The sequence below is a fragment of the Carassius carassius genome, chromosome 50, assembly GCF_963082965.1.
Source record: "Carassius carassius chromosome 50, fCarCar2.1, whole genome shotgun sequence".
Lineage (NCBI taxonomy): Eukaryota > Metazoa > Chordata > Actinopteri > Cypriniformes > Cyprinidae > Carassius > Carassius carassius.
In genome coordinates, this window is record NC_081804.1 from 21,051,111 (window position 1) to 21,076,736 (window position 25,626).

The window sequence follows — 25,626 nt, forward strand, 5'->3', positions numbered from 1 at the left end:
ACAGTGGATCCGAACCCGGGTCTCTCACACCAAAGGCATGTGTCTTATCCACTGCGCCAACACCACCCCCAGACACACAATCCTTCAGAAATCATTTTAACAATCTGATTTTCTACAAAAAAAAAATATTATTATTATTATTATTATTATTATTAATGTTTAAAAGAGCTGAGAATTTTTTTGGGATAAATTGAAAGAACAGCAAGATGTGTCCCTCTTGTCAACGTAACCACAAGTTGTCCCCTCAAATTGGTCTGTATGGACTATTTATCCCTGGAGCCAGATGGAAAAGGCACAAAGAACATACCAATGATTACTGATCACTTTACGAAATATGCCATTGCTGTTCCAATCTTTGATCAAAAGGCAAAAACAGTTGCCAAAGCCTTATGGAACCACTTCTTTATCCATTATGGTTTCCCAGAGAGACTTCATAGTGATCAGGGACGTGACTTTGAGTCCTCTGTCATTAAATATCTCTGTCAGTTGCTATGTATAAGTGTTCATTTTGGCAGGCATTTTTGATGTAGTCTTAGTCTTAGTCTTGAGACGAAAATGCTTAATAGTCTTAGTCACATTTTAGTCATTTGAGTCTTTCATAGTTTTTGTCTAGTTTTAGTCTACGAAAAGTCATTGCATTTTTGTCAACTTTTAGTCACTACTTTTAGTCAATACTTTTAGCCAAACTGTAGTTACCAAAATGTATTTTGGTAGCTAATTTATGTGTAGTTTTCAAATTAAAATATTCATTAATTCTTCTCTCTTTAGATCAAATCAATTAAGCTTATGAGAAATTTGAATCAAGGAATACATTTGGAAAATCTTGAATAAATTATGACAATTTTCATTTTTGGGTGAAGTATCCATTTAACAGAAATTAAAAAGGAGCAACTTATAAAAATATTATATATATATATATATATATATATATATATATATGTGTGTGTGTGTGTGTGTGTGTGTGTGTGTATATATATAATATATATATATATATATATATATAAATTTAAAGAAGCACAATAAGACAAATACAATGGAGATACAAATTAAACTCATTTTTCAGATAATGTAGGTTTTACTTAACATGTATACATTTATTTAACGTCTTTTGTTGGTTAAAATTAATGACAGGTATTTAATTTGGAATGCTGTCATTTTAAGACGGAAGGCATGCATTAAATACTGACACACGATCAGTTTTCACACACCTGTTCACGTTCACTTAATCCATAACCTACTTTATTTACGTGGGATATTCTACACAATAAATATTTGGACTGCTGTCTGTGTATTTGAGCGCTGATAACTGATCGCGCTCTGTATGTGAGAACTGAGGAAGTGGAAGCGCACGCGATAGAGAACACTTCTATCAGTGTGATTCCATCTATCCCACCTTCACTAACTTTAAGTTAATCGACAACGAATTGTGACTCCCGGGAAAAACAGGACGTCTGGTCACCTCATCCCTACTCCTTCGGGTGCTGAGGCCATTTTTTCAGATCGCTAGTTCGCGTTTTATTAGCCTATCCATCCACTGCAGCTGTTATACTGACTAGATATGTAAATGGCCCTTATCCGATCGCAATCCAATGACAGGGATGCACTTTTGAAAGACAATAGCCTATAGGTTGCATTTTGAATGTCCAGTAGTCCTCAAATAACATTATAGTCCTGTCTCGTCTAGTTAACGAAAACGCTGCATAAATTTCGTCATAATTTCGTCATCAGATATTATTTTTTTAGCTCATCAACGTCTAGTCTTAGTCACATAAAAAATGTTCGTTAACGAATATTTTTCGGCGCTGTCTTCGTTAATGAAATTAACATGGCTAGATATAAAGAAAACCAGAACAATGCCATACCATCTATGTGGCAATCAGGGGCATAGATTATGCGGGGGACGTGGGGGACCTGTCCCCCCACTTTTAATATGACGGAAATTCGTCCCCTGCATTTTTTCTGTCAAGTGTGTTCGCATAGAGGTTTTCAAGAGCTGGTGTGAATAAATTAAAATGTAGGCTAAATTCAAAGAGACAAAATAGACTGCGCATGACCTGATATTTTATTCGGACCTAGAAGGTGAGGTGAACATCACAGAGCGCTAAACACTCCTGCCTTGTGTGTGTGTGTGTTTCATTCATACTCGAAGCCAGAGGGCACTCTTGCACAGAAAATCATACCAGGAAATTCCTAATATGGGCAACAGCGTCCAGCTATCACTGTATGAAAACAGTTTTTTTCACAGAAAAACCTTTTATACAGTCTATGAGAAAAAAAGACACTTTTGGAAACACAAAGTCATTAAACATACGATTGCGACAATACGTGTTTTTTTCAAGTCATCTCAGGTGGTAAATAAAGCATATGAAAAATGCTATTATTACAATATAAAAACTATTCTGCCTTATTATGTGATAAAAAAAAAGTATTTGTAGTATATAAACAAATAATTAATATTTGTTATTGTCCAGCATTTATAGATTTCTAAGCCAATTAAAAGCTAGAAATTAGATAAAAATTAAAGTTGCCTATAGTATCCACTACCAGTCAAAAGTTTTTGAACAGTAAGCTTGTTAATGTTTTTTAAAGAAGTCTCCTCTGTTCACCAACCCTGCATTTATTTGATAAAGTACAGCAAAACAGTAAAATTTACAAATATTTTTACTAGCCTATTTAAAATCTATTTTAATTTATTAAAAAAAAAAAAAAACGTATTATGAAAATGTTGAAAACAGCTGAGTAGAATTTTTTCAGGTTCCTTTGATTAATAGAAGTTCAGAAGAACAGCATTTATCTGAAATATAAATATTTTGTAAAATTATGCCTTTATCATCACTTTTGTTCAATTTAAAGAATCCTTGCTAAATAAAAGTATTCATTTCTACAATTTCTTTTCCAAAACCATTATACTGACTATTATAATCATTATAATAGCGTATAATGTTGCGAAAGCTTTTTATTTCACATAAATGCTTTGGATCCTTCTATTCATCAAAGAATGCTGAAAAAAATGTACTCGCCTGTTTTAAATATTGATAATCAGCAATTCAGCATATCATAATTATTTCTGAAGGATGTGACACTGAAGACTGGAGTTATGATGCTGAAAATTCAGCTTTAAATCACAGGAATAAATTACATTTTATTATTTTATTATTTTGTTATTTTAAATAGTAAAAATATTTCTAATAAATGCAGGCTTGGTGAGCAGAAGAGACTTCTTTAAAAACATTCAAAAATCTTACTTTTCAAAAACTGTTGACTGGTAGGCTATATACATAGAAACATTATATATTGTATATTGTAATGTTAATATTATATATATATATATATATATATATATATATATATATATATATATGTATGTGTGTGTGTGTGTGTGTGTGTGTGTGTGTGTGTGTGTGTGTGTGTGTGTGTGTGTGTGTGTAATTTCTGTCCTCCTCACTTCTGAAAAGATGGCTACGCCCCTGGTGGCAATCCAGTGGAATGGTTTAATAGGACTCTTTTAGATATGCTTGAAACACTCTCTAAAGAAAACAAATCAAGGTGGAAGGAATTTGTTCAACCCCTAGTGCACTCTTATAATTGCACCAAGAATGACGCCACAGGATTCTCCCCATACCAAGTTATGTTTGGTCCCTTGACCTTGTATTTGGCCTGATCCCCAGGAACCCTGGTAAAGTGACTCACTCAGAGTATGTAAAGAAATTGAAGAAGAGCTACCTACTAGACACTGAATAGAGTGACAGAGCCACACCAAGGAACAAACAGCGATATGACCTCAAAGTCAGGGAATCCATGTATGTAGTTCGAAAGAGACTTGAACTTGAAAAGATGTGTCCTGTGCAGTCTCATGAAAAAGCTAGGACATCTGAACATGAGGGTTATGTGGAGTCCACATTAAGCCAGGAAGCTCAACCACTCTATCTGCAGATAACACCAGTCTTGGCTAAAATGACTAACACTCAATCAAGTTGGTGCATAGAAAGATTTGACTGTCCCAGATGCATTGATCAAAGGCCAAGGGGAGGAAGATGAAGTTCTGCTTGATGTTTCCAAAGACCCTGACTTCTGCAACTGAAGGAACTCAATCAAATGATGAAATAGTACAAGAACATTTAACACCAAGGCGATCTACTAGACAAAGAGTTCCACCTCACAAACTGACTTTCGCAACTTTAGGGAATCCTTTAGTCCTCGTTATGCAATCTCTGTTTAGTGGACTTGCCAAAGCATTTTCCCAAGCACTAGAGTTAGTTCCCTGGTACCTCATGAAGTTGTATAAATTGACTACATGCATGGACGCATGCAGATTTGGGGGGGGGGGTTGTAATGTTATTTGATGAAATGCATGTATGACATGATTTAATCTATTGTTAATTTAGATGAAGTGAATGTGAATAAGTGATGTTCTCTGTGTTATGCAGGTTGGTTTTTCTTTTCCCCATTCTGCCTTTCTTTGACCGTGGACAAGTGAAGAGCGAGCCAACAGTGTCTAATTGGTGTTACAATACACCTTTCTCTGGAGCAGGTTTAGCATCCTTATTCTGTCATCAAGCCCTGGATACTCTATCGGTGACAGAATGGAGAAGAAAACCTTGGGAGAAACCAGGCTCAGTTGGGGGGCCAGTTCTCCTCTGACCAGACGAAACCAGTAAATCAATTCCAGGCTGCAGCAAAGTCAGATTGTGCAGAAGAATCATCTGTTTCCTTTGGTCTTGTCCTGGTGCTCCTCTGAGACAAGGTCTTTACAGGGGATCTGTATCTGGGGCTCTAGTTGTCCTGGTCTCCGCTGTCTTTTGTTGGAAACTCTGCCCCTGCAGAGTTTTCCTCCAAGTTCGTTGATTCGTCAAATGATAAACTGGAGACTTGTATATGGTTAAGAAAATCTTTTAATAAAGAATCAGAATTGTCTTTTCTGAGCTCAGGATTACAGTCTACCAAAAATGTAACACCTGGGCAGTCCAGAATGTTTTACAAAGGCAGTCCAGAATAATTTACAAAGCATAAGCAGTTGAATATATATTCTTGCTTCACAGTGGCTTCTCCTTGGGTACTTTTCCACTGTGCAGGGCGCTGGCCTTCACATGTATCTTTCTGATAGTTGAGAACGCAGCCTCCTTCTCGGGCCTGCAGTTTCTGCTGAAGTTAGACAGAGAGAGAGAGAAAACAACACCTACACACATTCTTCTAAAAGACAGTTTGTTCATTTGATTTGTTACAATTTAAAACATAGACACAATAATATTTTCCACAATTCCCTCTCTTGATCTCCTACTAGAGATCACCTAACATTTCTACCACCTCTTCGTCTTCTTCGCTCTCCTCACTCCTTTCTGCAGCTAGTAAGGGCATCTGGTATGGCGGAGGATCTTTTTTCTCTATTGCTGTTGTAATTAACCTGTTCACCATGCTTCTCATACAAGGGATACAACAACACCCACAGGTCACCAGGATCCCCAGGAATATTCCCATAGATGTCAGTATAGATATTATTACTCCTTTCCAGGCCCCAAACATGTCTTCCATCCACCTAGTTAAAGCATTATCCACCCCTGAATTCTCTTTCATTTCTTCAGAGAGTGCTCTCAACCCATCTAAGGCCTTAGACACGGAACCATCAGGGGCAGTGTTGTTAGGTATTGCTGTACAGCAGGTGTCTTTGAACATGGAACACACTCCTCCCTTCTCTGTCAGGAGCATGTCCAGTGCTAACCTGTTCTGGATGGTCATCAAAGAGGTTGCTGCCAACTGGGCCCGTAATCCTTCTACAGCATCTCTGGTGAAGTTTGATAGTCTCTGTACATTGTAATGAATGTAGTTAATTCTGTCTACATTTTTGTTTGGGGTAATTGGAAATATGGCAGAGATTATGGGTATGTTTTCAAAGCCTGCAGCTATATTGTCTGCTATTTTAAACTCATCAGGTACCCCTCTTTGTATCCCTATAGCATCTATGTAAGTGGGGGTATTTTTGGTGAGGTCAAAATCAGCTATGGCCCTCCTTTTTCGGGTACCAATCTCATGGGGCCTTCCTGTTTCCTATCAGAATCATAGGTACTGCTACTCTGATCATGGCGCAAAGGCCATCCATATTGGAGTCTTACTATGACTTACTATGGTTATTTTCTTCCCACAGGCATAATAGAGTCCCTCTCTCGGTATGGGACCGATTTTTTCATGCCCCCCTTGTTCAATTTTTGTACACCATTTTTCATTGAATTTTCCTACCAAAATCTTGGTGGTAGTTTCGGAAGTAAAGTTGAAACAGGTGTAATTAGCTTTCTGTCTGATTATTGGCACTCCCAGAGATGACCTATTCCCAGCAATGGGGTATATTTGGGTTAGAGCGGAGCAGTTAGTAGGATTTTTCTCTTGTGTTAATTTCAGCATGCATTTATATCCCCATTCATCGTTCTGATGGAGAGGACCTGGTTCCGTGTTTAATTGTGGCCTGCCAGCAGCACAGGCTATACATCCTTCGAACCCTAAATCGGCAGCTGCACTATATACCCAATCTAACCGGTTGGACTCATGGTATCCTGTTTCCATGGTCATTAGATCTAAAGGAGTGATTGTACTATAATCTAATGCCTTTATTACCCTTTCTCTTTTAGTCAAATCAATTATGTTGCTGCCCTTAGTGGGCGTGACTCCATCATTTGTCACTATTCTTATCAAATGCAGGGGGTCAGTCGTTCTGATGTCTACTCCCAGAGTGAAGTATTCTTCGTAATTCCCTCCTCTGTAATTTTAGGGTTATTATCAGTCTATTCATTGTGCTTTTTGTCTGGCCTACTCTAGTTATTTTTAGTGGTACTTTTAACATGTTTTTTAATTGTCCTAATACTACCCCATCTCCCATTTTACTTTGCCCTACATTCTTTGAGGTCCAAGTTACATCATTCCAACTGGGACACCATGCTTCGGTTGGCGGTTTCTCTTTTGCCCAGTAACATCCATACACTGTATATCCCAGCCACCCCTTTTCTCCATCCCCTCCCCTACAGTCTATAATTTTACACAGGTCCACTTCCCAGTACCCATCTTTCCCTTTCAAGTTTTCTAGGGTCATTCTTACCCCAGAAGATCCTCCCTCCCATACTTTGTTCCTTTTTTGTCTTTTCATACCCACCATGTGATACCCCACAATTACTATGCAAGCTATAACCGCCACTCCCCATACACATACTGCCACATTTATTTTCCTCATTCTTGCACAATTACTACTATTTGTATGGTCTCTTTGTCAAACACCCTCTCTAGGATGCTTCTAACCTTTGTAAAGTCCAGTTTGTCTAGCCCACAGCCTAATTTGGGAATGGCTGGTACTTAAATTTTGTCTTTGCTACACTGTTCCTTTAAATTTCTCAGGCAGCTTTCTAATGTTTCATAAGTGGGTAGGTCCCTACACCACAATTTGGTCACTAAATGGTAGATTTGTTTCCTACCATGCTCTGTTCTTATGCACTGAACTGGTCTGCTTACTGTTGTATTTAGCTGCTGGACTCCGTATTTTTCCCTAATCTGTCTGGCTACTCATGCTCCTAATGCATAATCTGCGCTTATGCAGTGGGCAATGGGTATGTCCTCTGGAATTTCCAACAAGTCCCCTTTCCTGAGTAAAAGTCTTGGGCTTGTTTTTGTTTCTGTCAGGGTTAGCTGGTTTGGAGCAGTGTTAGTTGCATTGGTCTTACTCTGTCCTTCCTCTGCTTCCTCTGTTTCACGCTGCTCCTGTTCCTGCTCCTGGTGGTGTTCACGCTGCTCCTGTTCCTGTTCCTCCACGTCTCCCTCTCTTTGACCTTCCAAAAGGTCAATTCTGGTGTCTGCTAGGGTCCTAGAAGGAGGGTCACAGAACATGCATGCAGACAAATGAAACCATGTTTTACCTTTTCCAGCTACCTGTACACAGTGGGAGGTGCGTGCTGTCACTTTCAGTGGTTCTGACCACCTGGGAGATGACCATTTTCGTTTTAGCTGTTTCAATCTTACCCACTGGTTGTCAGATATTTCCTTCGGGGCTGGATCTGTGCCAGAGGGGTCAGGCCAATTTTTCTGTGGGCAAAACATGTTAATAACCACATTCACTTTAGTAGCAAAAGCAATTGGTGTGTCAGTTTGCCCCTCCGTACAGAGGGGAGCCCATGGGCCAGGAAATTGTCTGCCAGTGGTCAGTTCAAATGGTGTAAACCCTGTGGTTCTATTGATTGAGCACCTGACAGACATTAATGCCACAGGCAGAGCTTCAACCCAATTCATGTTAGTACATGCACATATTTTTGCCAATTTGTTTTTCAGTGTTAGGTTTAGCCTATCCACCTTCCCCTGGCTTTGGGGGTGGTATACTGCCCCATACACATGTTTCAAACCCAGTTGTTTCTCTACCATCTGCAGGTGTTCGTTTTTAAAGTGTGAGCCATTGTCAGACCTGATTGATTTTGGGAAACCATGTTTTGGAATATACTGATTAACCAGGCACTTCACCACAGACATGGCATCCTCCTTTTTATGCATGGAAATGCTTCAGGCCACCCACTGAACTGGTCCACCATCACCAACAGGTACCTTTTCTTGTTCACTGGTATCAACATATCAGTAAAATCAATCACCACTGTGTGCCCTGGACCCCTGTCTGTGGGGAAGTGTCCAGCCTCAGGCCTAGCAGTAGGCCTTACATTGAATTTTACACATGTCTCACAGTTAGCAATTGTACTGCTAATCAAGTGAGGCATAAAAGGGTGCCACCATGCCTTCATGCGTTTTGTCATGTCTTTCTCACTACTGTGTGCCAATGAGTGTGCTTCTGTCAATATGTGAACTGCTGTGTTTGCAGGTAGTACCTGTCGTCCATCAGGCCCTACCCAAAGCCCTGTGTCAGCCATTGTCGCTCCCTTGCTTACCCAACTGCTACGTTCCTCAGGAGAGGCTGACGTTTGTTCCTGTCTGATGTACTCAGTGGTTATTGCTGGTTCTAACTCCATTAGCTCATCTGTTGCTGTGACTACCATCTGCAATGTAAGGTATCCAGCTGCCTGTTTTGCTGCCTGGTCTGCTGCATCATTCCCTTTTGTGACACTGTCCTGACCTTTTGTATGTGCTGTACATTTTATGATAGCCAATTCTTTGGGTAGCATGATAGCCTCTAATAACTCAGAGGCTTCTTGTGACTGTTTTATGGGTTTTCCTGTAGATGTTACAAACCCTATCCTGGCCCACCCGGTTAGTTCTATTGTTGCAGCTGTTACTGCATAAGCTGAGTCTGAGTAGATGTTAACTGTTTTATCTGTGGCTATTCTCAATGCTGCTATAAGAGCCAACAATTCAGCCCTTTGTGCTGAAGGCCTGTCATGTAGTTTTTCTGTAATCACTGTTGTAAATGTTCTTTCTGTTTGGCTTACCACTGCAAATCCTGCAGACAGCACGTTCTGTTCTGTCCTGAAACAACATCCATCACAAAAAAGTGTCAAATCAGGGTTGTCTAAAGGGATGTCCCTCAAACCCTTGGGGCACATTCATGAGGCTCCCCTCCCCCACCAGCTCAGCCATGTTTATTCCTTTGTGTTCACGTACAATGTTGGGGGCAGTTAGAATTTTAAGTAATTTGTTTTGTCTCTGTGCTGAAAAAGTAAATGCAGAGGAAGTAATGAAAGCCACCACAGAGTGGTTTGTCAGGATGTGTAGTGGGTGTCCCATCACCAGATGCTGTGTTTTTTCTATCATTTTAGCCAGCCCTGCCACAAATTGTGCGCAGGGTGCCTGTCTTTGCTCAACTTTGTCCAAAGGAGCACTGCAGTAACTCAGCACTCGCCTTTGTTGGCACTGTTTTTGATACAGCACCCCACTCACACTGTTCTTGGTGTTGCTTACATCTAGGTAGAAAGGTAATGCATGGTTGGGAGTTTGCAATGTGGCAGCAGCAGCCATGTCAGTCTTCAGATTTATGAAAACCTGTTCTCTCTGTACTGTCCACTGCAGTACAGCCTTACTGTTTTTCATGCCTACTTCTTTTACCATTTCTCGTAATTCTGCTGTTTTTTTCCGTGTAGTTGGGTAAGTACTGTCTGCTGTAGCCTACCAGGCCTAGAAAGGAGACCATGTCTTTCACATACACTGGTTTGGGGTGTGATAGTATAGCTTGTCTGGTGTCAGGGGTGAGCGCCGTGCCCTGTCTTCCCACTATTCTCCCTAGGAAGGTGACTTCAGGTCTACACACCTGTAGTTTGCTTTTGCTTACCTTTAGCCCCTCTTGGGCTAAAGTCGCCATTACCTTCTCTGTGTCTATCATACACGCTTCAGCAGATTTTGATGCAATCAGTAGATCATCTACATACTGAATCAGCACAGAGGATTCACTTAGAATGTTCTTGTCTAAGAGGTGTCTTAGCTGTTGATTAAAAATACCTGGGCTCAGTATAAAACCTTGTGGGAGGCGATCATAGGTATACCTGCACCCTTTGTGGGTAAAAGCAAACATATCCTGGCACTCTTTTGCCAGAGGTATACAGAAGAAGACGTTAGCCAAATCAATGCATGAGAAGTGAGTGTGGCTTGGGGTCAGTTTTGAGAGTATGGTGTATGGGTTAGGTGTGGGCAACACAGGGGTGGTTACTATTTCATTAATTTTCCTTAGATCATGCACCATCCTATACTTCCCAGTTGACTGTTTTAACACTGGTAGTATTGGGGTGTTCCATACAGAGTCAGTTTTGTACAGTACCCCAGCCTTTTCTAAATTGTGTATGGTCTCAGTTATTCCTGCCTCTGCCTCTGGTTTTACTGCGTATTGCCTTGCCTGTATGACTCTTGTGTTGTCTAATTCAAAGCTTACAGGGGCTATTCTGCAGTAGCCAACATCCTCTGGTCCCTGGGACCATAATGCATCTGGCAGTTTCAGCAACATCTCTTCTGTCCCTTTTCCATCGCCCCTGGTTATGATCTCAGCTCTGTTTACCCTGGTTGTTTGGTACACGGCTTCACTGCTTACCCCTATCCTCAACCTATAGCTATCAGTAGACTCAGAAAACTCCCACTCAGAAACAGGGTCTTTTTTCCAATCAGTTGTTGCTAGTAAATTTTTTACCATGGGCCCGAGAACCTTTGCTTCGTGTGTTTTGCTCACTCCTAATGAGATGTGGGGGGCTGCCGTGGCCTCCATCTCATACCATCCCTGCTGTTCTTCTGTTAGTTGAACTGCTACAGCCGCTCCCTGGGGTCCCAAAAATAGCCACCTACATTTCACGGTGGTCAGCTGACCTTTCTGCTCATTGAATTCTTCTGCATAAACCTCATCTTCATTTTGATCATAATATAGAGTACAGTGCCAGGGGTCAGATGGAGCAGAAAAAGGGTGTTTGGACTGCATCCAGCCTCCCCATGTTGTCATTAGGCCTGCCAGCTCGCTGTTATTCTGATTTGTGAGTAACAGCCAATAGATATCTGCCCCTTTTGGTCTTACGCTGTCCACTACCCACTGACCCCCCTCATGGACCACCCCTCCCTGAACTGAACAGTTTGTTCTTTGTCCAATTGGAAATATCACAATCACCCCATCAGGGCTACATAATATTTTTTCCCCCATTTTTACCAATAAATCCCTTCCTAAAAGAGCAGAGGGCACCCTTGCAGAGCACAGAAAACGATGTAATATTGATTGGCCTGCTATTTGCACTAGCAGTGGTTTTGTCAGTGGCCATTTTTCGATATCCCCAGAGAACCCTCTCACTTCCTGTGTTCTGCAGGACAGCGAGGTTGTGTCCACCATAGCATTCTGGATGGTGGAGAAGGATGCCCCAGTGTCCACTAGGGCACGCACTGGCTGGTTGCCTACCAGTATTGTCAGGAAAGGCTCAGCCTCAGCCCCCCTGCTGGTTCTCTGTGGGTCTCGTCAGTAATCCGCGTAATCTGCCTGGTCCCAGACTGGGCATTGTCTGGGCACCTGTTGGTTGGTAGACCACGGGCCGTCACTTCTAGGGACACCTCTTCCTCCCCCTCTCTGAAGCCCTCCTCTGACGGGAGCCCGTCCCCGTGCAGGAGGTTGTCCCCTCTGTCCCTCAGGACACTCACGCCTCCAATGATCTGTAGCCCCGCATAGGAAACACCCCTGCTCTCTCATGTTATTTCCTCTACCTCTACCCCTAAAATTTTGTCTAGGGGGCCAGTCTGGTAGTGGATCATATGGGTAGTCATTTGGCCAGTACCTGTCCACATTTTGCTGGACTGTCTGCTGTCCACCTCCATTCCAGGAGTCAGGATGTTCCCCTGTTCTCTCCTCCCATTCTGACTCACACCTGTGAAGATAGGCTGATGCAGACTCTAAAGGTTGTATTTTGAATTTTATGCTTTGGTAAGTCAATTTTGGGGTTGGGTACAATTTACCCAGTGCAGTGCTCACATCTGTCATGTGTCTTGGCAAAGGTTCTTCATTTGAAACCTTATTTATTCTGGCTTCCCTTTCTACTGTGTCTACTTGTGTTTTGGTCATTATGTTGCCCAGTGGGGCTCTTAGGTCACCTATGGCCAAATCAGTGCCATGTGTAAGGGTTACAAATTTTGTTAACCATCTAATTCCTCCTTTGGTTATTACTGGTAATTTACTCAACACAGCATTCATGTCAGAATGGCCCCACGGTTTGTATTCTGGATAGTTGTCATTAGCCCTCATTAGTGGCATTTGATATTTTGAACTTTTTCGTCTTACGTCGGGTAATGCTGATAAAGAGGTGGTAAACCTGGGGGAGGACGGGTGAGCCCCATCTTCTGCCATTACACTGTGGTGGGTTTCCCCATAAAAATGTGGTATGGTTTGTTCATATGGTTCAAACCCACTCCTGATCTCATCCTCTTGTTTTAATTTTCTCTGGTTCCAATCAATGTCTACGTCATATCCTGTGATGGTTAAGCTATCTTTATTATCTCCTACCATTCTGCCTGTGCCACCCCCTGAAGACATTCCTCTTATGCTGCCTTCCCCTACGCTGCTCTTCCTTTTACCACCTTCCCTCAATGGTATACTTCCTCTCTGCAAACTTTCTCCCTGTATTTCCTTCATTATATTCTGTACTTCTTCCAATCCCTCCTCTATTTCTCCCTGCAATTGACTTATGTTTTCTCTTTTTTTTATTGCATCTTTTACTTTCTGTTTCACTTCTTGTTCTATCATTACCTTTATTTCATACTGTTGTAACTGGTGTTCTCGTTCTTTTTCTTCCCTATCTCTCTCACTGAGAGTTACATCTATTTTGCCCTTTCGTGATTTTAAAAGTACCGTCACTTTTTGCTGTTTTAGTTGTGGTTTTAACCACCCCTTCATTTATTTCAAACAATGGCATTTGCTTTGGGGCTGATGCCGTTACTTTATTTGTGGGCGGGGCATAAGGGGGTGGACTCCGATCTTTCTCCTCTGCCCATGTAGCACATTTTACCCTAGCTGCCATGGCAGCAGCTATTCTGCTCCATTTTCTCAATTCTGCTTCTTTCTCTGCTATGTCTTTGTTACTCTTTCTTTTCTGCCATACAGAGCCCGTTTCACCCTCTTTTCGCGCTATTTCTAGTTCACCGTTGGCTCTTTTCTCCTCCTCTAAGATTGCCTTTAGCAACTTCCTTTCACAATATTTACTATGTCCTAGTAATCTACACAGCAAATTGCTTGGGGGTAATTTGACTCTTTCTCTGTCACTCGGTAACAATAGTTCTTTAAATGATATGTGTCTTTCAGCCATCAGCCACTCATTCACCCGTGTTTTATTTCTTTCACACTTATCCCTTTATACGAGGGCTTATCTTCCAGTCTCTCGCTCTCTGGGCCACCAGAGTACTGCGTCCGTTCCTACCAGTTCACACTTAAGTGAAGGTCCAGAGAAGGTGCGCAGCACTCTGACCTCCCAAACACGAGTTATACACAATCAATCACACATACATATAGATACACATCATACTATATATTTTTTACATTTTTTTTTTTTTTAACTGTCAACCACGCCGGGATTTTTCACAAAGGGGTCTTGAATTTTACATACACTTCTTTTTTAACTGTCAACCACGCCGGGATTTTTCACAAAGGGGTCTTGAATTTTACATACACTTCTTTTTTAACTGTCAACCACCCCGGGATTTTTCACAAAGGGGTCTTGAATTTTACATACACTTCTTTTTTTAACTGTCAACCACGCCGGGATTTTTCACAAAGGGGTCTTGAATTTTACATACACTTATTTTTTAACTGTCAACCACGCCGGGATTTTTCACAAAGGGGTCTTGAATTTTACATACACTTCTTTTTTAACTGTCAACCACGCCGGGATTTTTCACAAAGGGGTCTTGAATTTTACATACACTTCTTTTTTTAACTGTCAACCACGCCGGGATTTTTCACAAAGGGGTCTTGAATTTTACATACACTTCTTTTTTAACTGTCAACCACGCCGGGATTTTTCACAAAGGGGTCTTGAATTATACATACACTTCTTTTTTTAACTGTCAACCACACTGGGATTTTTCACAAAGGGGTCTTGAATTTTACATACACTTCTTTTTTAACTGTCAACCACGCCGGGATTTTTCACAAAGGGGTCTTGAATTTTACATACACTTCTTTTTTAACTGTCAACCATGCCGGGATTTTTCACAAAGGGGTCTTGAATTTTACATACACTTCTTTTTTAACTGTCAACTACGCCGGGATTTTTTTTCACAACAGTTAAAATATGTAAAACCACGCCGGGTTATTCTCACCCTTAAACCTTGCCAGGATTTTCACAACAGTTAAAATACGTAAAACCACGCCGGGTTATTCTCACCCTTAAACCTTGCCAGGATTTTCACAACAGTTAAAATACGTAAAACCACGCCGGGTTATTCTCACCCTTAAACCTTGCCAGGATTTTCACAACAGTTAAAATACGTAAAACCACGCCGGGTTATTCTCACCCTTAAACCTTGCCAGGATTTTCACAACAGTTAAAATACGTAAAACCACGCTGGGTTATTTTCACCCTTAAACCTTGCCAGGATTTTCACAACAGTTAAAATACGTAAAACCACGCCGGGTTATTCTCACCCTTAAACCTTGCCAGTATTTTCACAACAGTTAAAATACGTAAAACCACGCCGGGTTATTCTCACCCTTAAACCTTGCCAGGATTTTCACAACAGTTAAAATACGTAAAACCACGCTAGGTTATTCTCACCCTTAAACCTTGCCAGGATTTTCACAACAGTTAAAATACGTAAAACCACGCCGGGTTATTCTCACCCTTAAACCTTGCCAGGATTTTCACAACAGTTAAAATTTCTTAGTCCAATTCTGATTCTTTTTGTTTTTTATTAAAATACTGAAATTCACCTCTTCTTCAGTCTTTTAAATTTGGTAATTGCCAATATGCAGTACTTTTGTTAAAAAGGTGTCTGCTTACCTTTTTTTTTGTTTTCCAGCTGGTTGACTGAAAAAGAGATGTCCTTCAGCGTTCAGTCTTGTGACGAATCCGGGTGCCCCCTCCAAATTGTTGGAAACTCTGCCCCTGCAGAGTTTTCCTCCCAGTTCGTTGATTCGTCAAATGATAAACTGGAGACTTGTATATGGTTAAGAAAATCTTTTAATAAAGAATCAGAATTGTCTTTTCTGAGCTCAGGATTACAGTCTACCAAAAATATAACACCTGGGCTGTCCAGAATGTTTTACAAAGGCAGTCCAGAATAATTTACAAAGCATAAGCAGTTGAATATATATTCTTGCTTCACAGTGGCTCCTCCTTGGGTACTTTTCCACTGTGCAGGGCGCTGGCCTTCACATGTATCTTTCTGATAGTTGAGAACGCAGCCTCCTTCTCGGGCCTGCAGTTTCTGCTGAAGTTAGACAGAGAGAGAGAGAAAACAACACCTACACACATTCTTCTAAAAGACAGTTTGTTCATTTGATTTGTTACAATTTAAAACATAGACACAATAATATTTTCCACACTTTCAGGGATGTGCAGGTCCTTTCTAGGTGCCGATCCACCATCTGGTCTGGATACGTACTGGATCCGGGTGACTGCAGTGACACTCTGATCTGGATACGGACTGGATCTGGTGGCTACGGTGACCTCGGAATAAGAGAGAAACAGACTAATACTAGCGTAGATGCCATTCTTCTAATGATGTAGCAAGTACATAGGGTGTTATGGGAAGTGTTCCCGGTTCCGGTTTACCTAATTAATGCAGCCTAAAAATGCTTTAACGGATTTGGATATTAGAAGCATATTAGTATGTTACGTGTAAGCCAGGTTAAAGAGATGGGTCTTTAATCTAGATTTAAACTGCAAGAGTGCGTCTGCCTCCCAAACAATGTTAGGTAGGTTATTCCAGAGTTTAGACGCCAAATAGGAAAAGGATCTTCCACCCGCGGTTGATTTTGATATTCTAGGTATTATAAAATTGCGCCTAAAGTTTTGAGAATGCAGTGGACATGGAGGATTATAATGTAACAGGAGCTCATTCAAATACTGAGCTGCTAAACCATTCAGGGCTTTATAGGTAATAATAAATATTTTAAAATCTGTACGATGTTTAATAGGGAGCCAGTGCAGTGTTGACAGGACCCGGCTAATATGGTCATACTTCCTGGTTCTAGTAAGAACTCTTGCTGCTGCATTTTGAACTAGCTGTAGTTTTTTTACTAAGCATGCAGAACAACCACCCAATAAAGCATTACAATAATCTAACCTTGAGGTCATAAATGCATGGATTAACATTCCTGCATTTGACATTGAAAGTATAGGCCGTAATTTAGATATATTTTTGAGATGGAAAAATGCAGTTTTACAAATGCTAGAAACGTGGCCTTCTAAGAAAAGATTGCTATCAAATAGCACACCTAGGTTCCTAGCTGATGACAAAAAATTGACAGAGCAGCCATCAAGTCTTATAATTAACACTCTGTTTTTTTTCAGAATTTAGCAGTAAGAAAAATTACTCGTCGTCCAGTTTTTTATATCTACTATGCATTCCATTAGTTTTTCAAATTGGTGTGTTTCACCGGGCCAGGAAGGAATATAGAGCTGAGTATCATCAGCATAACAGTGAAAGTTTAACACCATGTTTCCTGATGATATCTCCCAAGGGTAACATATAAAGCATGAAGAGTAGCGGCCCTAGTACTGAGCCTTGAGGTACTCTATACTGCACTTGTGATCAATATGATACCTTTTCATTCACTGCTACGAATTGATGGCGGTCATATAAGTACGATTTAAACCATGCTAATGCACTTCCATTTATGCCAACAAAGTGTTCAAGTCTATGCAAAAGAATGTTGTGGTCAATAGTGTCAAACGCAGCACTAAGATCCAATAGAACTAATAGAGAGATACAACCACGATCAGATGATAAGAGCAGGTCATTTGTAACTCTAAGGAGAGCAGTCTCAGTACTATGATACGGTCTAAATCCTGACTGGAAATCCTCACAGATACCATTTTTCTCTAAGAAAGGAATATAATAGTGAGGATACTACCTTTTCTAGTATCTTGGACAGAAAAGGGAGATTCGAGATCGGTCTATATTTAACTAGTTCTTTGGGGTCAAGTTGTGGTTTTTTGATGAGAGGCTTAATAACAGCCAGTTTGAAGGTTTTGGGGACATATCCTAATGACAATGAGGAATTAATAATAGTCAGAAGAGGATCTCTGACTTCTGGAAGCACCTATTTTAGGAGCTTAGATGGTATAGGGTCTAACATACATGTTGTTTGTTTAGATGATTTAACAAGTTTATAGAATTCTTCCTCTCCTATAGTAGAGAATGAGTGGAACTGTTCCTCAGGGGATCTATAGTGCAATGTCTGATGCTATACTGTAGCTGATGGCTGAATGGTTAAATTTTTTTCTCTAATAGTATCAATTTTAGAAGTAAAGTAGTTCATAAAGTCATTACTGCTGTGATGTTGGGAAATGTCAACACTTGTTGAGGCTTTATTTTTCGTCAATTTAGCCACTGTATTGAATAAATACCTGGGGTTATGTTTGTTTTCTTCTAAAAGAGAAGAAAAGTAATCGGATCTTGCAGTTTTTAATGCTTTTCTGTAGGATAGGTTACTTTCCCGCCAAGCAATACGAAATACCTCTAGTTCCCTTTCAAGGGAACTTCGAACTGCGTCCTCTAGGGGGCGCTATGGGGAACACCTCGTCATGACCCGTATCTGAAGCATGCAATGAAAAAACGCCAATGCGTTGGCCGGTGACAGCCTCTGACGTCACTACCGGCGCGACTATAATTAAGCACCCAGAGAGCACATCATTTATCTTCTTCGTCTTCATTGACTGTTTTGTTTGAAGCGTGCATTCTGAGAGAACGACCACTGTAAGAGCGATCTTTCTCTGTTTATCATGGCATCCACTAGTAAGGCGTTTAGACAGTGTGTACATCCGTGTCTGTGTTATTTGACACCTGATGACACACACAGTCTTTGCGTCTCTTGTTTGGGTGAAGAGCACGCACGCGATGTCCATGAGGGGGCGATCTGCGTGCACTGCGATCGTTTTTCTATGAAAAAGCTCCGCTCTCATCTGTCTCGTCTGATTCCCGCGGTTCAGGACCCGCCGCTGCTGAGGCACGGAGGAGAGTGAGCTCGTGGAGATCGCAGATGGAGCTCGCTGAGGAGTTTAGAGAAGGACTTTCCCTTTCGCGCTCTTTGGCGGCAGGCGAGAGTGAACTTCAGGAGGAAGATGTGTTGTCATTAACGCTTTCTGATACTGAAGTTTGTGCTCTGCTGGGTTCTGCCCAGGAAGAGCAGGAGACGTTTGAGGGTGGCGAAGAAGCTGAGGCTGAGTCTCCTCAATCCTCTTGCCCTGCGTATGTGGAGCTGTTAGAGGTTATGGATCGCGCCGCGGCAAAGTTGGACTTGCCATGGAAGCGTGCCAGCAAAGTGACGCCTCGAGGTTGTCTCGACGAGCGTTATTTGTCTGACCATAGCCCTCCAGCCCAGGTGAGCCTTCCATTCTTGCCTGATTTACATGCAGAAATTGAGAAAGAATGAAAGAGGCCGTTTTCTTCTCGCATCCATTGGTTTCAGCATACGAGTTATGCCAATATCGAGGCAATGCGCGAAAACGGCTATGAGAGGATGCCCCCTGTGGAAGAGACGCTAGCTAGCTTTCTCTCTGTGGGGGAAACATCCTCTCTTAAATCTCCCTCTTTGCCATCTAAGCCCCTCCAGGATACATCCCGCTTAAATGGCAGAGCCTACGCAGCAGCAGGTCAGGCTGTGGCTTCGTTGCACACGATGGCAGTGCTTCAGGCTTATCAGGCTGACCTGCTGAAGGACCTGGATGAAGGCGAGGGCCTTTCAGCTGATCAGGTCGCCGAGCTGCGCCGCACCACAGACCTCTCTGTGGTTTTGCATGGTGGCGGCGGTCCTTCTCCCTTCCCGGGTTTCGGCACCAATGTAGAAAGGTTCAAGGATGGAAAGGAAGAGGACGAGGGGTAGGCTTGACTGCTGACGCTTTTATTAACAAAATAACTTCTTTAACGGTGTCACTCACACCGGCAACAATAAACTAAACAATATTCCGGGTTGCGGCTTCGGCTCGTTTGGTCGTCAGCAGTCCTTTCTCTCTCTCCCCTACTCCGGTTTCCCCTGGCGTTAAATACTCTCTCCACGCCAATTACTAGAACGAGAGACAGGTGTTGATTATTTCGTTCAACCCGCTCACTCACCTTTCGTCTCCCGACTCTCTCTCCCGCTGCAGGCTTCACTAAACCACGCCTCCGCCTCCACAGAGACACTGGGTCCTCTATCTTCCTAAGCCATGCTTCGGGCACAAGCTTCAGACGAAGAAGTAAATGACGTGCTCTCCGGGCGCTTATTTATAGTCGCGCCGGTAGTGACGTCAGAGGCTGTCGCCGGCCAACGCGTTGGCGTTTTTTCATTGTATGCTTCAGACATGGGTCACGATGAGGTGTTCCCCATTGCGACCCCAAGAGGACGCAGTGTCGTGTTCCCTACTCAGGGAACCAAGGTTACATTCGTAACCTGAGACGTTTTGTTTTCCTCCAGCTGAGCTCCATTTTCTGGGATGCTCTCTTTAGGGTGCGAGTATGCTCATTATACCATGGTGTCAGACTTGTTTCCTTAACCTTCCTTAAGCGTAAAAGAGCGACAGTATTTAACATGCTAGAAAAGAGAGAGTCCATAGTTTTTGTTACATCATCAAGTTGTTCTGAGGTTTTGGATATGCTAAGGAATTCTGATACATCAGGAAGCTAACTTAAAAAGCAGTCTTTTGTGTTAGAAGTGATGGTTCTACCATACTTGTAACAAGAAGTAGAATTTACAATTTTGGCTATGAAGTTTGCACAAAACTAAATAATGATCTGAGATATCACTTGGCTGCATAATTTCAACACCATCAACATCAATTCCATGTGACAGTATTAAATCTAGAGTATGATTTCGACAATGTGTAGATCCTGAAACGTGTTGTCTAACCCCAATAGAGTTCAGAATGTCTATAAATGATGATCCCAATACATCTTTTTCATTATCAACATGGATATTAAAATCACCAACTATTAAAACTTTATCTGCAGCCAGAACTAACTGGGATGTAAAATCAGCAAACTCTTTAATAAAGTCTGTATGGTGCCCTGGTGACCTGTATACAGTAGCCAGTACAAACATCACAGGGGATTTATCATTAACACTTGTTTCTCATATGAAGCACCATTACTTCAAACGAGTTATACTTGAAGCCTGCCCTCTGAGAAATCCTGAAAACATTGTTATAAATTGAAGCAACACCTCCACCTTTGCCTTTTGGATGCGGCTCATGATTACAACAGTAACCTTGGGGAGTGGACTCATTTTAAATAATGTAATCATCAGGTTTTAGCCAGGTCTCAGTCAAACAGAGCACATATAGATTATGATCAGTTATCATATTATTTACAAAAAGTGTTTTTGTAGAAAGGGATCTGATATTCAATAAGTCAAGCTTTATCATTTGTTTATCCATGTTGCATCTGTTTTTTGTTTGTTGAACCTCAATTAAATTTTTACTCTTAAATTGGTTTGTTTGTTTTTTGTATTTTCTAGTTCGGGGAACAGACACAGTCTCTATAGTGTGATATCTAGGTGAAAGAGTCTCTATGTGCTGAGAATTAACTGACCTCTGTGACGGGAGGCGGCTAGCAGACGGTCAGTTTAGCCAGTCCGTCTGCTTCCTGACCTAGGCCCCAGTTAGTCAAGTATAAATTCTAAGACTATTTGCCATATTTCTAGAGAGAAGAGCGGTGCCACACCAGGAGGGATGAAGACCATCTCTTTTCAACAGGTCAGGTCTGCCCCAAAAGCTCATCCAATTGTCTATGAAACCTATGTTATTTTGCGGGCACCACTTAGACATCCAGCCATTGAGTGATGACAATCTGCTATGTATCTCATCAACATGGTTCACACACCTCTTTAATGTTATTTTTAGTGATTTCATTAGCGCCGGCATGAATAACAATCTTACTGTATTTACGTTTAGCATTAGCCAGCACTTTTAAATTTGCCAAGATGTCAGGCGCTCTGGCTCCCGGTAAACATTTGACTATGGTGGCTGGTGTCTCTATATTCACGTTCCGTACAATAGAATCAGCAATAACTAGAGCACTTTCATCAGGTTTCTCAGTGGGTGCATCACTGAGTGGGGAGAACCTGTTTAATGTTTTGATCTGAACAGAAGAGCGGTGTTTTGACCCACGACTACGCTGCCTCACCGTCACCCAGTTGCCCTGCTGCTGGGGCTCTGTTTCCGGAACCGAACAATGTACAGGAATCCCTGAGCTAGACGCATCCAAAGCCGTATCTAGAGCCCTAACATTCTTAATGTCCTCAATTAAAGTTAGGATGCGTGTCTCTAATTCTGAAATCTTCTCTGTCAGCCTAACTATTTCCCTGCATGTATCACATGTGCAGAGGTGGAAAGTAACGAATTACATTTACTCGCGTTACTGTAATTGAGTAGCTTTTTTGTGTACTTCTACTTTTTTAAGTATTTTTTTTAATCTGTAATTTTACTTTTACTTAAGTATGTTTTGTTTGAAGTATTGTACTTCGCTACATTTTAAAACACATTAATTACTGAGTAAAAAAAAAAATCGCTCCCTGGAAGCTTTGTCAGTAAATAATGGGCAGGAGGGCAAACTGCCGCTAAAATCACAAGAAAGATGCAGACGGACAAAACAGGCGTTAGTGGTGCAGACACCGCTGAAAACGAAACCCCGTCATATTCTGAAGTTGAACTCGAAGGAAATGAAGTGAACCCCTGGCCATATGTATGCTCTATTATGCAGTGTAAGCTGTACTTGCCTAGGGAGACCAAACTAGCAGTTTATAAAATCTCGACAAGACATCAACCCCACGTAAGCATATAGAGGTGAGCTAAATAATTGCGTCATTGCATTGGTGGTTAAAATGATGCTTTGACATTTTAGCAAGAGGTTTTGCACAAATTAGCCAAAAAGATTGGTGCGGAGTGTGCGATATATATTGTCTGCGATAATATCATAATTGTTGTTTTAATGATGTACGCGCGCATTTAGAGTGTTCTTTCACTGTGTGATTCAGTCTGTTGAAATGCATTTAGAATGAAATCAATCAAAATCATTTAGAATCAAAATCACACAAAGAATACTGTCTTTTCCTCTAAAAATCATAATCACACACACACACACACACACATACATATATATATATATATATATATATATATATATATATATATATAGATCAGTGGGGATTTCTTTAAGACTGCAAGGGAAGCTCAGCTTCCCCTCTAATGTAAAAAAAAAAACCCAACGGTCAAATATGTACTATTGTGTATTATGTATTGTGTTAATCAGCTACATGTCGGCTGACTCGATTTTCTTCTCATACATTCCCGTAGCGTCACAGTGCATTTCCCTGTTGAAGCCGAGCGTCCATTGACTTCGATGGGGCTGCTTTGAACAGTTTTTTTCAGTGCTCCGAAGCTAGACGGTCATTGGATAAATGCTGCGATTATGTCCCGCCCACGGACGCTCAGCGTCTCTGGAGGTGAATGAAGACTGGGCTTCCGCGTGATGATTGGAGGATCTGTCGATCTCCTTTTGACTGACAGCGGTCTGCACCATAAGAAGTCGGTGAAGCGGTTTCACGCTCAGTCCCATGATCGCGGATTTCTCAAGTGTATTCGAAAGACAAACTGCGGCAATATTTCTTGATATTTGTAAAATGCAGAACCACCACAAAATTAAATTGGTAACTAAGACAGATTGAAAATGTGCGCGCGCACACACACACACACACTATAGCCATCTAGTGGTTAAAGTGATTTATTAAAATTTTTAAACTGAATTTCCCCAAAAATGGGCAAAAATCTTACATTAAACCTTATACAATTATCCATGGTATCCCCATGTATGAAAGTTAGAAATCTGGGTCTTTTATGAAGTGAATTTAACCTGAAATGCTTTTTTCTTTTTTTGTAAAAAAAAAAAGCCTATTTAAATAAATATTTATTTATTTATAGAAATGTAAAAGATTTAAATCCTCCAAAAACTGTACAAAGTTTAGTAAAAACATAAATGAACAGAGTAAAATTATATTTGTAAAAAATTTAAATATTTTACTATTACAAAATGAAATGTTATTGTCTGGGGTCAAAAAGACCCCGAGTGTCACTACAAATGAAGACCATCAGAGGGTTATAATGTAGGCCGAAAATGAGCTTCCCCTCTTTGAAAGACCAGCAGCCGCCACTGATATATATATATATATATATATATATATATATATATATATATATTTTTTTTTTTTTTTTTTTTTTTTACAACAGGACAGTAAACTAAGAGACTTGCGTTTTAGACACCATATTGCCATTGTTTTTGCTCTATTTCTACAACAAAAATTTATTCCAAACACAGCCACCAAAGCAAAATTTTGCATCTCTGAGCAACATGACAGTGTTTCGTTTCTGAATGAATCAACCGTTTAAATGATTTGGTTCAATCGCAATGACTCACTTATTAACAGTGACTTGCTGACACATACTGGCCATTTTAATTTCACATTTAAAGTATCTTTTGATTTTTTTTTTTTTTATAATTAAGTTTTTATAATTTCAAATGAGTATTCAACATTTTATGTCTGGCATATCAAAACATTATTCATGCATTTGTAACTGCAGGTTAAATGCATTCTTGTCCTGCACTATACAGTGTAATACATCTAAATGCCACGTCCGATGAAGCTTTTGCATTTCCTCTGTATTGAAAAGATGAGTTTGTTGATACTGATTTGCCAGATAACAGCCCAAATGTTTTATTATTCTAAATAACTGATTCCTTTAATTAAAAACAACTAGTTTGAGATTAATAGACCTATCCCAGGGGTGTCAAACTCAGTTCCTGGAGGGTCGTAGCCCTGCAGAGTTTAGTTCTAACCCTGCTCCAGCACACATATCATGTAGTTTTCAAATAAACCTAAATGATTAGATTAGCTGGATCAGGTGTGTTTAATTAGGGTTAAATCTAAACTGTGCAGGACTGTGGCCCTCCAGGAACTGAGTTTGACACCCTTGGTCTGTCCCATTTTTGACTCCCTCCCACTGGTTAAAATGTAACTAAGTAATTTTTACTCTGAGTAAATTTTAAATGAGCTACTTTTTACTTTTACTTGAGTGGATTTTTTAGACTGGTACTTTTACTTGTACTTAAGTAAAATTTCATTAATGTAATGGTACTTTTACTTGAGTAGAATATTTTTGTACTCTTTCCACCTCTGCACATGTGAATCCCTCATCACCAACAGAGATAGATAAACTGTACATGTGGCAAGAGGTGCAAGTAACAATAACAGGAGAAGCCATTACTCATCGTGCTTGATGAAATATTCTTACCAAAGTTGTTTGATGAACTTGTGAAAAACTGGAGCAAGAGAGAGTAGCGAGAGAGAAGAGAGGAGAAAATAAAACAGTGATAGGTACTAATGAAAACGCTAAATGCAGGCTAACGAGTGCTAACACAATGCAGGTGCACTACACTCAAGGATTTAAAATAAAAGTGAATGATCAAAATTAATATGATAAGATTCATCAATAATATCAGAAATATGGTGGGAATTAAGTTATATTTTATCACTTCAAACAGATAAAGATAAAGATAAAGAAAACATTGTCCAGCAGCAACACCCGCAGTCAGGGAGGAGGTAACTTGTGCATAAAACAATGGGTTTTGCACTATGTTGGTGAAGTCTGTGTGTTACGCGTCAGCACTGATTAGTTTGTGTGCGTCTTCGCTAATTGTCATCAGCAACAGCTGTCACTCATTACTCATCCCTATATATTGGCTTGTCTAGCGTCTTGTGTTTGTGAGAGCGTTGTTTCATGTACTTGACTTATGTTTGCTTTCTTGTGTGTTTCTGTGTTGGATGTCCATGTCTCCCCGGAACCCCGTACACTCTCCGCATATCACCACAAGCAACATCACTTACCTTCGGCTCGCTTCCCCGCAGTTCCTGTGTCACCCTCTCCTGCTGCCAACTCATCTCCGCCATCCGGATCCTTCACTCACCTGCACCATCCTGGACTGTGTATTCCTTTCAGCGTCATCTTTGTGTCTTATTGTTGT